Here is an 11,173-nt window from a genome sequence, read left to right as displayed (position 1 = left end):
GAGAGACCTACTTGTGCCTATTGTAAAAATTTTGGTCATGAGTAGCGTCGTTGCCATTCTAAGAAGATTGATGAGCTCACACATATCATCAAAAAGCATAACATTGATTTGCCTAATGTCTACAAGAAGGATGATTCATCAACTTCCACTTCCTCACATTCAAAAGGAAAAGGGCAAGCATTCATGGCTTCTACAAGTGGGAAGACTCCCTCTTTTGGGACAAGAAAAGGAAAAGCTCTATGTGCTACTATCAGTCATGATTCAAAGAGATGGCTTCTAGATTCATGGGCTTCTCATCATATGGCATCTTTGCAGTCTATGTTCTCTACATTTGAGCCTTGCACCATGCCGCAGATATTGATGGGCAATCATACATACATGGATGTGATTGGGAAATGATCTATTGACATTGGGGATAACTCCTTCAATTATGTGTTGTGTGTACCCCACTTGACAAACAATCTCCTTTCTATCTATCAAATCACACATGGCACAACTAAGAGAGTTGTGGAGTTCACACCTGAGTCAGTTTTCATTAGAGACTTGGAGACTAGAGCTATCGTTGCGACTGGGGTGGTTGATCATGCATCTCGGTTATACTCCTTTTCAGATTTTGTTGATGATGACGATTTCACATTTGATGATTCTACACATGATGATCACACTTCTTGTGATGGTTCAGATTTTGAGGAGAACTTTGGGCACTTGAATATGGGGATTCTCACATGTGAACCTGTTCTTGAGTCTTGTATTTCATCTCCTCATATTGATATCACATCACCTATTGCACCTGATGATGCAGATAGTGCGACAGTTTTGCCTTCATTTGATTTAGTGCAGCAAGATATTCATTGTCTTCCAGCTTCAGATTCATGGGATGATTACTTGACAGATATTGCAGGTTTATTTATGGAATCCTACATTGCAGATTTGGGAGACATCATTGATGACATTCATCTTCTCTTTGATGAAGGTGATCCTTCTTTGATTGTTGCGAGGGCACACTCTGACCCTCTTGTTCATTCTCTACATGATCATTCTTTCGAGGTTGACATGATTGTGGATACTTATGTACAGCAGTTGGAGGAGGTCTCTTTATTTTTTGAGGAGACGTGTGAGTCTTTGGGACATGTTCTACATCCATCTCCACTAGATCTTGGAGTGCCTTTTTCAACAGTGTGGCACAGTTTATCACCTTTGGAGGGGGTATCTTTCAACATCAACATCGGGACACTTGAGCAGTTTTCAGAGATTCCTTTCATCATGAGTTTTCTTCATACATCTTCCCTTCATGATTGGGGAGACTTCATGGATACACCTTTGGTTTTGTTTCTTCCTAAGGGGAGGAATATTGTTCGACGTTTGTGGAGCAGTTTCTTCATACATCGAGCTTCTATCATTGGTGCATATTCCACATTGAGGGGGGGCTTCCTAGCTTCTCTTCTTCTCTCATATGGGGGGGACTTTTTCCTCACATGGGGTTTTGTCCTTCAAATACTTCTATGAGAGTTCTTTGTATCTAGTTTTTCATCTCTCTTTTGGGGGAGGGTTTTTTCCCATTGGGTTTTTCTCTCTTTCCCCACTTTGTGAGAGATTTCATTGCATTGGTTTTCATGCATTCACATTTGTATATGGGTACCTAACATGGCCTAGTAGCTGGGACCCATCTTGCATTGCTTAGTTGCATTGTAGACTTAAGTGCATTCCCCTAAGTTGCACTTAAGGGGGGGTGTTGGTGTAAATAATTATTCATCTTGGATATTATTACACTTACTTAAGTTTACTTAGGAAATGCATTTCATAGTAGTTTGGGTATGAGACACTTGGGTGTTTGTGCCACATTGGGATAGTGTGTGTAGGAGAATTTCCACCTTTTATGGTGTTGATCTTGTTGTTACACTCCACATTCAATGGGTGATCAACCTCATGTGGACTATTATATTGTTTCTCCTACCTACCCACACCTATTTCCTACCTACCCTTGTTTCTTATTGAGCCACATGTCATGTTTGTGTGCTAACATATCCATAAGCCTTGCCTATATAAGCAGGCTCATCTACATTGTATGAAAATGGAACAATTGATCATTTTATCTATTGATGAGAATGCAGTTTATTCTTATCCTATATTTTGTCTCTCTATTGTACTTTTCATTGAGCTCTTGATCTTGGCAAAATCTCACAAAAACAATAATAAAATCATTCAAGGTCGACCTGACACAAAATGAACATATCCTCAAAATTCCATAAGAACATGCTTCCAAAGTATAAATAACATGATCCACCTCAACATAGGAATATTTAAAGACATGAAAAATGGATCATCAAAAGGATTAACATTAGATATAAAAATTCAGAGGCAAACCGAAGTTCATAGAACTATCAAACACTGCATAGTCAAATATACCTCTGGAGCACAACATTTTGAGCACGACTTATAGAGAACCAAAAATTAAATACATCAATCTAGAACAATGACAACCAATATATCAAAAATGTGCTATCATATCTGAAATGAGAAAAGAATGCAGAGGATTGCAATCTTGAGAACTATCAACTGAATACCACCAGACTGCATTATCATTCAAACATGTAACAACCAGAGTACAAAATTGATTGCCACAACCAACACCAAAACTCAGACACTAAGAGAAACATATCCACAAACTCACACTACACAATTCCAGAGCAATAGTCTACCAGAAGAGTATACTAGTAACATACTTACAACCATTGTTGACTACCTTTCCTTTCTTCCACTATTCTGCAATACCAATGTTCTTCTTACTCAACATACACTACAAACACTATATACTGTAATATCTAGACCAATCCAGATCATCAAGATTGACATCAATGACAATCAATCAAGTACCTCTAACACTACCTTCTAAATCTTGATAGCAATGCTGATTCTTCTCACACCTCTTATTAGTCTTAAATTTTCATCATTTCCCTAATCTCCCCCTCATGTTGAGTCTCGATTTTTTAGGACTAGGGCATTGGGCACCCTAGTCCTCAATCAGGACCAAGGCACCCAATGACCTAGCCCTCCTAATCAAGGCCCATTTTTGGGCCCTACAATGGTCGTTTCATTTGAGCAAAAAATTTCATCTCATTTCGGCCTACTTTGGAAATTCAATTTGTTTTTTGGAAGTTGAGTATAAAAGGAGGTCTACCCCTCTCATTTGAAATCTAACTTTTTCAAGAGGCAAAAACTATGATCCTAATTCAATTCAAGTGAGCAGGAAATCATTCTTTCATCAAGCATTAGATAAAAAGTAAAATCAAGTTCAAGTATTGAAGATCACATCCATGATCAATGTTTTATGAAGACATTTTACATGAAACCCTAAAACCTTTGTGTGAAGGTCAAACAAAACTTCATAAAGGTATACATTGTTGTTTCTAGCATTTAATTACAGATCCAACCTTTCCCTCAAAATAAAAGTAATTTATTATAGTATTTCATTACATTTATCATTTTAATTTCATGGTTAATTCCAAAATCAGGATTTGACCTAAGGTAAACCCCTATTCCCAACCTATTTCCTATCTTTCCATGTGTAGGGAATAGTTATAGGAGTTATACTTGGCAATTCTCATGGGGGCTTCACTGGCTAAGCAATATTATATCACGTGCATTGATATTGGGGGGTTTAATATCCCAAAAATGAGGGTACAATATATTGCCTATCGGTGAAAATAGGGGGTTTTTAATTTAGACTATGAAAAAATACAATATTTGGAAAAAATAGGGGGGCTTTTAATTCAGCCTATGTATTGGGAGGGATGACAAAAAGGGAATTTAGGGCAATATTTTTTTTAAATAGGGGGATTCTTTTGTATGCCATGAACACATGTGCTATAACCCAACTTCACTAAGTGAATCCTCCATGGCAATTCTCGTAGAGTCGATAATGACAAATAGGTTTAGGTTTTGATGATAAAAGATTCCTAGGACCAAGGTGGATCTATACTACCCAGTCCTAAAAAATCAGATTGAACTTCTGGGAATGGGATCTAAACATCTTTTGCCCAAATATAATTTTGTGGATATCGTTTTTGACAGTTGACTTCATTTATTCAAATGTTTTGCCCTAATTTCACAACTACATTACAAATTCAACTAAGTAAGAGGATAATCAATCAAATTCATGTGAATCCAATTAGAATCCCAACCCTTTCCTTATTATGATTGAGGCTAGATATATTGGATTCCCTCATCTTTCAATAGTTTTGTTTAATATAGATTATTAGTGGTTTTGTAAACTTAATTGGTGAAACCTTAGTTCCAAATTTAACCATTACAGATGTTAAGAAAGATTGAGGGGTGGATGATTTGTCTGGCTAGCTTAATTCATGTTGTGGATTTTCATTTGTGTGTGTTTTGTGTTCATAATGTGCATCCCCAATGATGTGATGCTTGATATGTTTTAGGTTATGTTAGGTTATCTTTGGATGACCCTTGTTACCCCATTAGTGCAAGGCAATAAAGAGGTTGAATCCATTGTGGAATTCCTCTATTTATATCTCAATTCTTCTATATGTCATATATATGTTATGTCATAAGTTTTCTCTTGTTGATAAATGTGCTCTTTTGTTGTCTACTTGGGGACAATGCAAAGCATTGAGATCTCCTTTTTGGTCTCTTCCATGTTGAAACAAAAAGACATTTTTTTCATCTCTTAAGCTCTCTCTTCCATTATGTTCATAGTTCCATTACCTTTGAAGGATGAGGTCACTTAAATATAATTACTCTAGATATACATTATTTATCACAAGTGCATTACTGACTCCAAAGTTAGTGGTTCCCTTATGTGTCTTTTTCCTATATGTTTTTTGACCATTATCCTTTGATTTGTCCTTTCTTGGGGGAATCTCATTGCGGTAATGTGCTTGTCTTTTGGATGCATGCTACCTTAAATTTATTGCTCTTGATAAGGCATACACAATTTCTTTAACATGGGGGCATACACTCTACTCAATGTTACACTTTTTGCACACACCAATGATGTGTTTTGAATATTCAAGTTACTTGGCAAACTAAGCCTTTTGGTTTGTAAATTGGTATTTTATTTTTTCATGACTCATAGTAAGCAAATCTTACTAGGCTAGCATATTCATTCTCTCTCTTTCCCTTTCATGTGTTGTCCCTTTTATCTCAATATTAGAGTAGTAAGTTCCTAAAGGTCCTAAGGGCTTGGCGTGTCTTGTCTCTTTGGTATCTTGGTGAAAGTTTTTCAATGCAACTTTGTACTTTACTGAGAGTATGGGTGTAGTCTCATAATTCCACTAAAGTGGGGGCTAAATGTAGCGTCATAAATTGTATCTGCATATAATTTCATCCTCACCTAGACCTCACCTAGACCTCACCTTGACATTTTGTCTTTTTATGTTCAATGATTGCTTTGATTTTTCTCACACCTCCCAAAAACCTGCATTTTCACTTTCTCTTTTGTTTCTTCCCCAAAGCTCCTTTTGATTCTTAGGACCATGGTGCTAAAGCACCCTAGTCCTCTCAATCAAGAACCAAATTTTCTCCTCATAATAGTCAGTTCAAGTGAGCAATAATTAGGGTCCTATGTTGGCCTTCTCCGAAAATCCAAATAGTTTTTGGACAAATAGGTATAAAAGGAGGCCTACCACTCTCATTTCAAGTCTAATCTGATGATGTCTATGTAGTGTCCTAAAATTGCGACACTTGCAATTTCGGCTGCATTTCGGTCTTCACGATGGTGACGCAACACGCAACCTGAATGGAGACCCCGAAACCTGATTATGACACCAAAAACTGCATTTTCTTGCACCCTGGCCTGAACCTCCTTTGCACCCTGTTGTCCCAGGAGGTGGGACCAGAGCGCCCAGCGCCCTGGTCCTTCAGGACCAGGGTGCCCAGCGCCCTGGTCCCCAGGACCATGGCGCCCAGCGCCCTGGTCCCTGGGTCCTATTTTGGGCCCGGTCTCTTTTGGACTTCGGGTCTTTATGTTTGCAAATTGGAAAATTATCTTTCGTGGTCGGCCTAAGGTCGGGAAAATCAGTCTATCAGCCCTAATTGACAAGTATATAAACTACATTTTCCTCTTTCATTTGATATGATGGAAAAGGCGTGGAAACTATACTCAAGCATTCAAGCATTCAAGCATTCCTTCAAGCAATTGATCATTTCAAGTCTCCATTCAAGGCTAAGTGTTGCATTCAAGACAAGGATTCAACCATTGAAGAGGAGATCACTTACTACATACTACTCCAACATACAACATACAACATCTATACCTTCGCACATAAGGATACAAACATCCTTACAACAAGGTATTAGTACTTGTTTTACATTACAGACATTTACATTTACAGCATTGCTCATTTCTTGGTTAATTCCAAAACCGGGGTTTGACCTAAAGGCAAACCCCTAATCCCTAACCCCCCAATCATCTTCGCTTTTCTGTGTGTAGGTTGCAGGTACGCGGCTGAAATTGAAGATCTGGAATCCTTGTGCAGAGACGAACAGATCCCCCTTCGTTTCGCGGATTTTTCGGAGGACCGTGGCACCGGGCGCCATCGTCCTGGCAACTTTCGCTCAAATTTGCAGGACAGCGCCGTATCGACATTTTACTGCTAATTCCAGGTCCGCAGCTTCATACTGTATCCCTATCTCAGTTTATAAGCGAATCTTTGTCACTTTCTATGCATTCCTAGCTTAATTCTTCTATCAACATTCTTTACAAAAGAGGGTAGCCTTGCTTTCTTAACCCTTGAAACACATTTAGCATCCAATCTTGCATTGTGTAGGATTGGATCTTGTGGGTTTCAACCCCTCTTTTGAATATAAAGTCTCTCCCCTAAGTGAAAACCATCAACCCTAGTGAATCTCCCTTCTCTCTCCTTGGAGTTGGAAGAGGGGAGAGCAACTAGGGTTTGATCGCGATTTTCCGCTTTACATTTTGTTGAACCCGATGTGAACATCCTTTCTGATTATTCATAGTTAGATCTGAAAATTGGATTCCTTGATTACATTTCCATGTTTGATCTTTTGCAAAATTTTAGAGGTTAATTGCATAAAAACCCTAAATTTTCTTTTTAGTAATTAAGCTTGTGAAATGTCTAAATGTTGATGCTTGTTTCAGATCTGCCCTTCTATTACAAATTATCAATTCATATTTGTGCTTTAATTTTGAAAATTAAGTGGTTAAGTGTCAAAACCCTAATTTTTGAAACCCTCTTGATTCAACCTTTGTCCGACAATTTCACTGATCAAAACATCTCCAAATCAACTGTAACTTTGGATTCCGCAATAAAATCACAATATCTTTCATCCCTGAAAATTTGGAAAAAAGTTGCGAGGACCGTGTGCACTCCGAGCGCCATCGTCCCCGACATTTTTTCCGAAATTTCGGGAGCGAGATCTTACTATATTTTCCTGCTAAAATCCAGAATTTTGGCTGATTTTATCAAATCTAACACTTTCAAAATTACAGTCAAAGTTGGTCTTGTGATTGCTTGGATTAAGGCTTCTAAACATTCAAAAATCATCGAAATTGAAATTTTGTGTCAAAATTGTGTTCTTACTATCCTAAATCTGAAAAGTGTGTTTGCATTCATTCGAAATTTCAGTGCTTTATTCAAATTCTTGCAATTTGTGACTTTTGAAATTAAGTGCTTAATTACAACAACTTTAATTTTCGCTTTCAAAATTGAATTTTGCGTGAAATTGAGTCAATTTTTAAATTTCAAAATTTGCATTGCTCTTGACATTCCCTCTAAAATCATAACATTCAAAATTTCAGTTTCCCTCTCTTTTTCAAAATTCAAATTTTTGCATTTTTCGACAATCTTGGTAGGGTTCAATTTCGAGATTGCAACTTTAATTTGGCCTATCTACAGATCGTAAAATCACTCAATTTTTTCAGATTAGCTCTAAAATCATCATAACTTTCATCCCTGCGAATTTCGAAAAAAGTTGCTGGGACCGTGTGCACTCCGAAGCGCCACGGTCCCTGACATTTTTTCTGAAATTTTGGGAGATTGTCCTAATTGTATTTAACAGCTTAAATCCAGAAGATTGGCTGATTTTACTGAAAATTGCTACCTCTAAATTCAAAACTTTCTCTCTCTCCCTAGTGCATGAGTTTTACAACAATAAGCCCTACTTACACTATTCCCGTTAGACGAAGCCATAGAATTAAGTCTTTCCGAGGTTTAACTACTGAGGAGATGGAACCTAATTTGAATGGTCTTTTTAACGAGGACATGGGTAATTCCTCTAATCCTCTTAATGATGAAGAAGCTCTCCATGAGGTTTCTGTAGAACAACTTTCGAAATTGGATAACCAATTTGACGATTTTTGACAATGGATGTCTCAAGAATACCCCGATAGTCAAGCTCTTCCTTTAATTGAGGGTCTAAAACATATGCTTCAAAGTGATAAGAATGGAATTGATATTTTGCGTGGTATTGCACACATTGTGGATTCGAATGTGATGCCTATGAAGAGTTGTGCTAAAAATTTGGGTTATACACAACCTCCTACTCAAGCCAATCATTCTATTCCTTTGATGACTTCTATTGCTAGCGTACCTACCTTTACATCAAACATAATGGCTACTTCTACACAAGACATTCCTCCTGTGATCACCAGTCATGGGGGCAACCCTTCTTCTTCAATTAACCCTCTTCCTTCATTCAATCCAACCTCTTCATTCGTTCCTTCAGTGAGTGTTCCTCTTATATCTCCACAAATGAACATGATGCAAGGGGGCAATTCGTTTAACCATTCCATTCCTCCTTGTAGTGTTCCTCCTGTCTAATCATCTCCTATGACTAATTATCATAGAGTCCCACCACCTTACTCTTTACCTTCTTTCAATAACATAACACCTCCATCTCAATCTAACACATCTAATATGAATTCTTCGACTGAAGCGACCATTAACAATCTTGCACAAACTGTCTCTTCTTTACAGCAACAAATTGCCTCTATGAATCAATCTAAGTTTAGTGTGCCCACATTTGATGTTGCGAGCCCACTTTCTCTTGACATTGTTTGAGCTATCCCTCCTAAACATGTTGAAATCCCGCATTTGGAGCTTTATAATGGTAAGGGTGATCCTCTAACACATGTTAAGACCTTTCAAACAATATGTACTGATTTTGCTTATGACCAAAGGTTGCTTGCAAAACTGTTTACTAGAACATTAAGAGACAAAGCCCTACAATGGTATTGCTCGTTGCCTTCCTATTCTATTACTTCTTTCGAACAACTTGCAAATGCTTTCATTCAACAATTTCAAAACAATATAAGTCCTAAAGTTACTTTGATTGATTTAATGCATTGTAAACAAGGTGTTAAAGAAAAAGTGACTGATTTCATTGGTAGATATAAGCATTTGTATGCTCAAATTTCCTTTCCAGTGCCTGACAATGATATTCAAAGAATCTTTATTTCTAATTTACAAAAAGATATTCGAGACAAACTTCTGTTTTCTGAGTTTACTTCTTTCCAACAGTTGTGTGCAACTCTTCACAATTACCAACTGACTGTGAGTCAAATGGAACAAGCAAATCCTATGGCTCCGAGTGATAAGGGTGATAGCAGTCAACAACCATTTGGGAAGTTTAAACCGAACAGAGAGTCCATCAAATTCAATGAAAACATCATCAACAACAATGTGAATGCAGCATCAGGTGTGCCTCCTATTTCTAAATTTTTCAAGAAAGAAAGAAAGTATACTCCTTTGAATGAATCATTGCATAGTATTATGAATAAGTTATTGGAACAAAATGTGCTTACTCTTCCTCCTATAAGACAAATTGATCCTGCAAAGATTACTTCACCTTATTTTGATAACAAAGCTTTTTGTCAATTTCATCGTCAGCCTGGGCATGATACTGAAAAATGTTTTTCTTTAAAGGGTAAAATTCAAGATTTGATTGATAATAACACTATTTCTGTTTCTGGAGTGAATGATAAAGGCAATACATCTGTAGCTCCTCCTAATCAAAATCTTCAGATTTTCACTGATCCATTACCTTCTCATACCTCTAATGCAATTGAGGCTAATGATTCCTCTCTCTCATCTGATGGTCTTGTGTCTATGACTCCGAATGTGATTAACTTTGTAGAGCAGCAAGAAAACCCTAAAGAACCTTCCATCACATTTGATTCCAGTAAAACCATTAGGGCACCTGATGGTCCTTTATACATAGTTGCAAAAGTCAAGAATACACCTTGCCGTGGAGTGCTTATTGATCCTTCGTGCATGGTTAATGTTATTACTGAAGAATTTCTTTTTACTTTGCAATTGAATCAAGTGATTTATGACAAAACAGATGTGATTGTGAAACTATTTGATGCATTTTCTTCTCCTGCAATTGGTTCTATTACATTGCCTATTGAGGTCCATAACAAATCCCTTGATGTGAACTTTGCTATTATTCCTTCATCCGAACAATTTTGTGTGAAGCTTGGCTATCCTTGGCTATCTTCCATGAAAGCTATTGCTTCTCCTATTCATAAGTGCTTGAAATTTCCCCATAATGGTGAAGTTGTTACTGTCAATCATAGTCTCTTTGAACCAGCTGAAAGAACTTCTAGTGTTCCTATTGATTACTTTTGGCCTAAACAATTCCAATATCTTCCTCCGCGAAGTGATCATCTTTTCAAATCTTATCAAAAGTGGAAAACAGATATGATCCTATCTCTAAGTGAACCTAGAACACCCAAACTTGATATTCCTATCATTCTTGAGAAGGAAGTTCTTCCTTTGAAAGATAAAACTAATGTCTTTCCTCAAGAAGATTCCCAACCCGTTCCCATGGATGTGATTATGTCTATGCCTAATAAACCTTCTAAAAGTAGACCTATACCTCCTCGTCATGATGGACTTGGTCTTCTTCCTAAACCAAATATTCCTCCTTTGTATGGAGCAGTCCCTCCTCCTTTTTATAGAGAGAAGAGACCTTCCTCTTCTCCTATTATCCAGCCTAAGAGACCACAACCTAAACACCCAAGTGATAAGGATGAGAACATTCCTCCTCCTCAATCTTCTCCACTTCCTACTAAGACTAGACGAAATCGTTTTGCACGTGAACGCCGACGAAAGCGTCGTCTTAGAGCTCAAGCAGCTGCTTCTCAAACTTTGCAATCTCCAAAAACACCTTCAACAAGCATTATTCC

Source organism: Cryptomeria japonica, chromosome 2, assembly GCF_030272615.1.
Source record: "Cryptomeria japonica chromosome 2, Sugi_1.0, whole genome shotgun sequence".
In the NCBI taxonomy this organism is placed as follows: domain Eukaryota; kingdom Viridiplantae; phylum Streptophyta; class Pinopsida; order Cupressales; family Cupressaceae; genus Cryptomeria; species Cryptomeria japonica.
Note: the sequence above shows the minus strand (reverse complement) of the source record.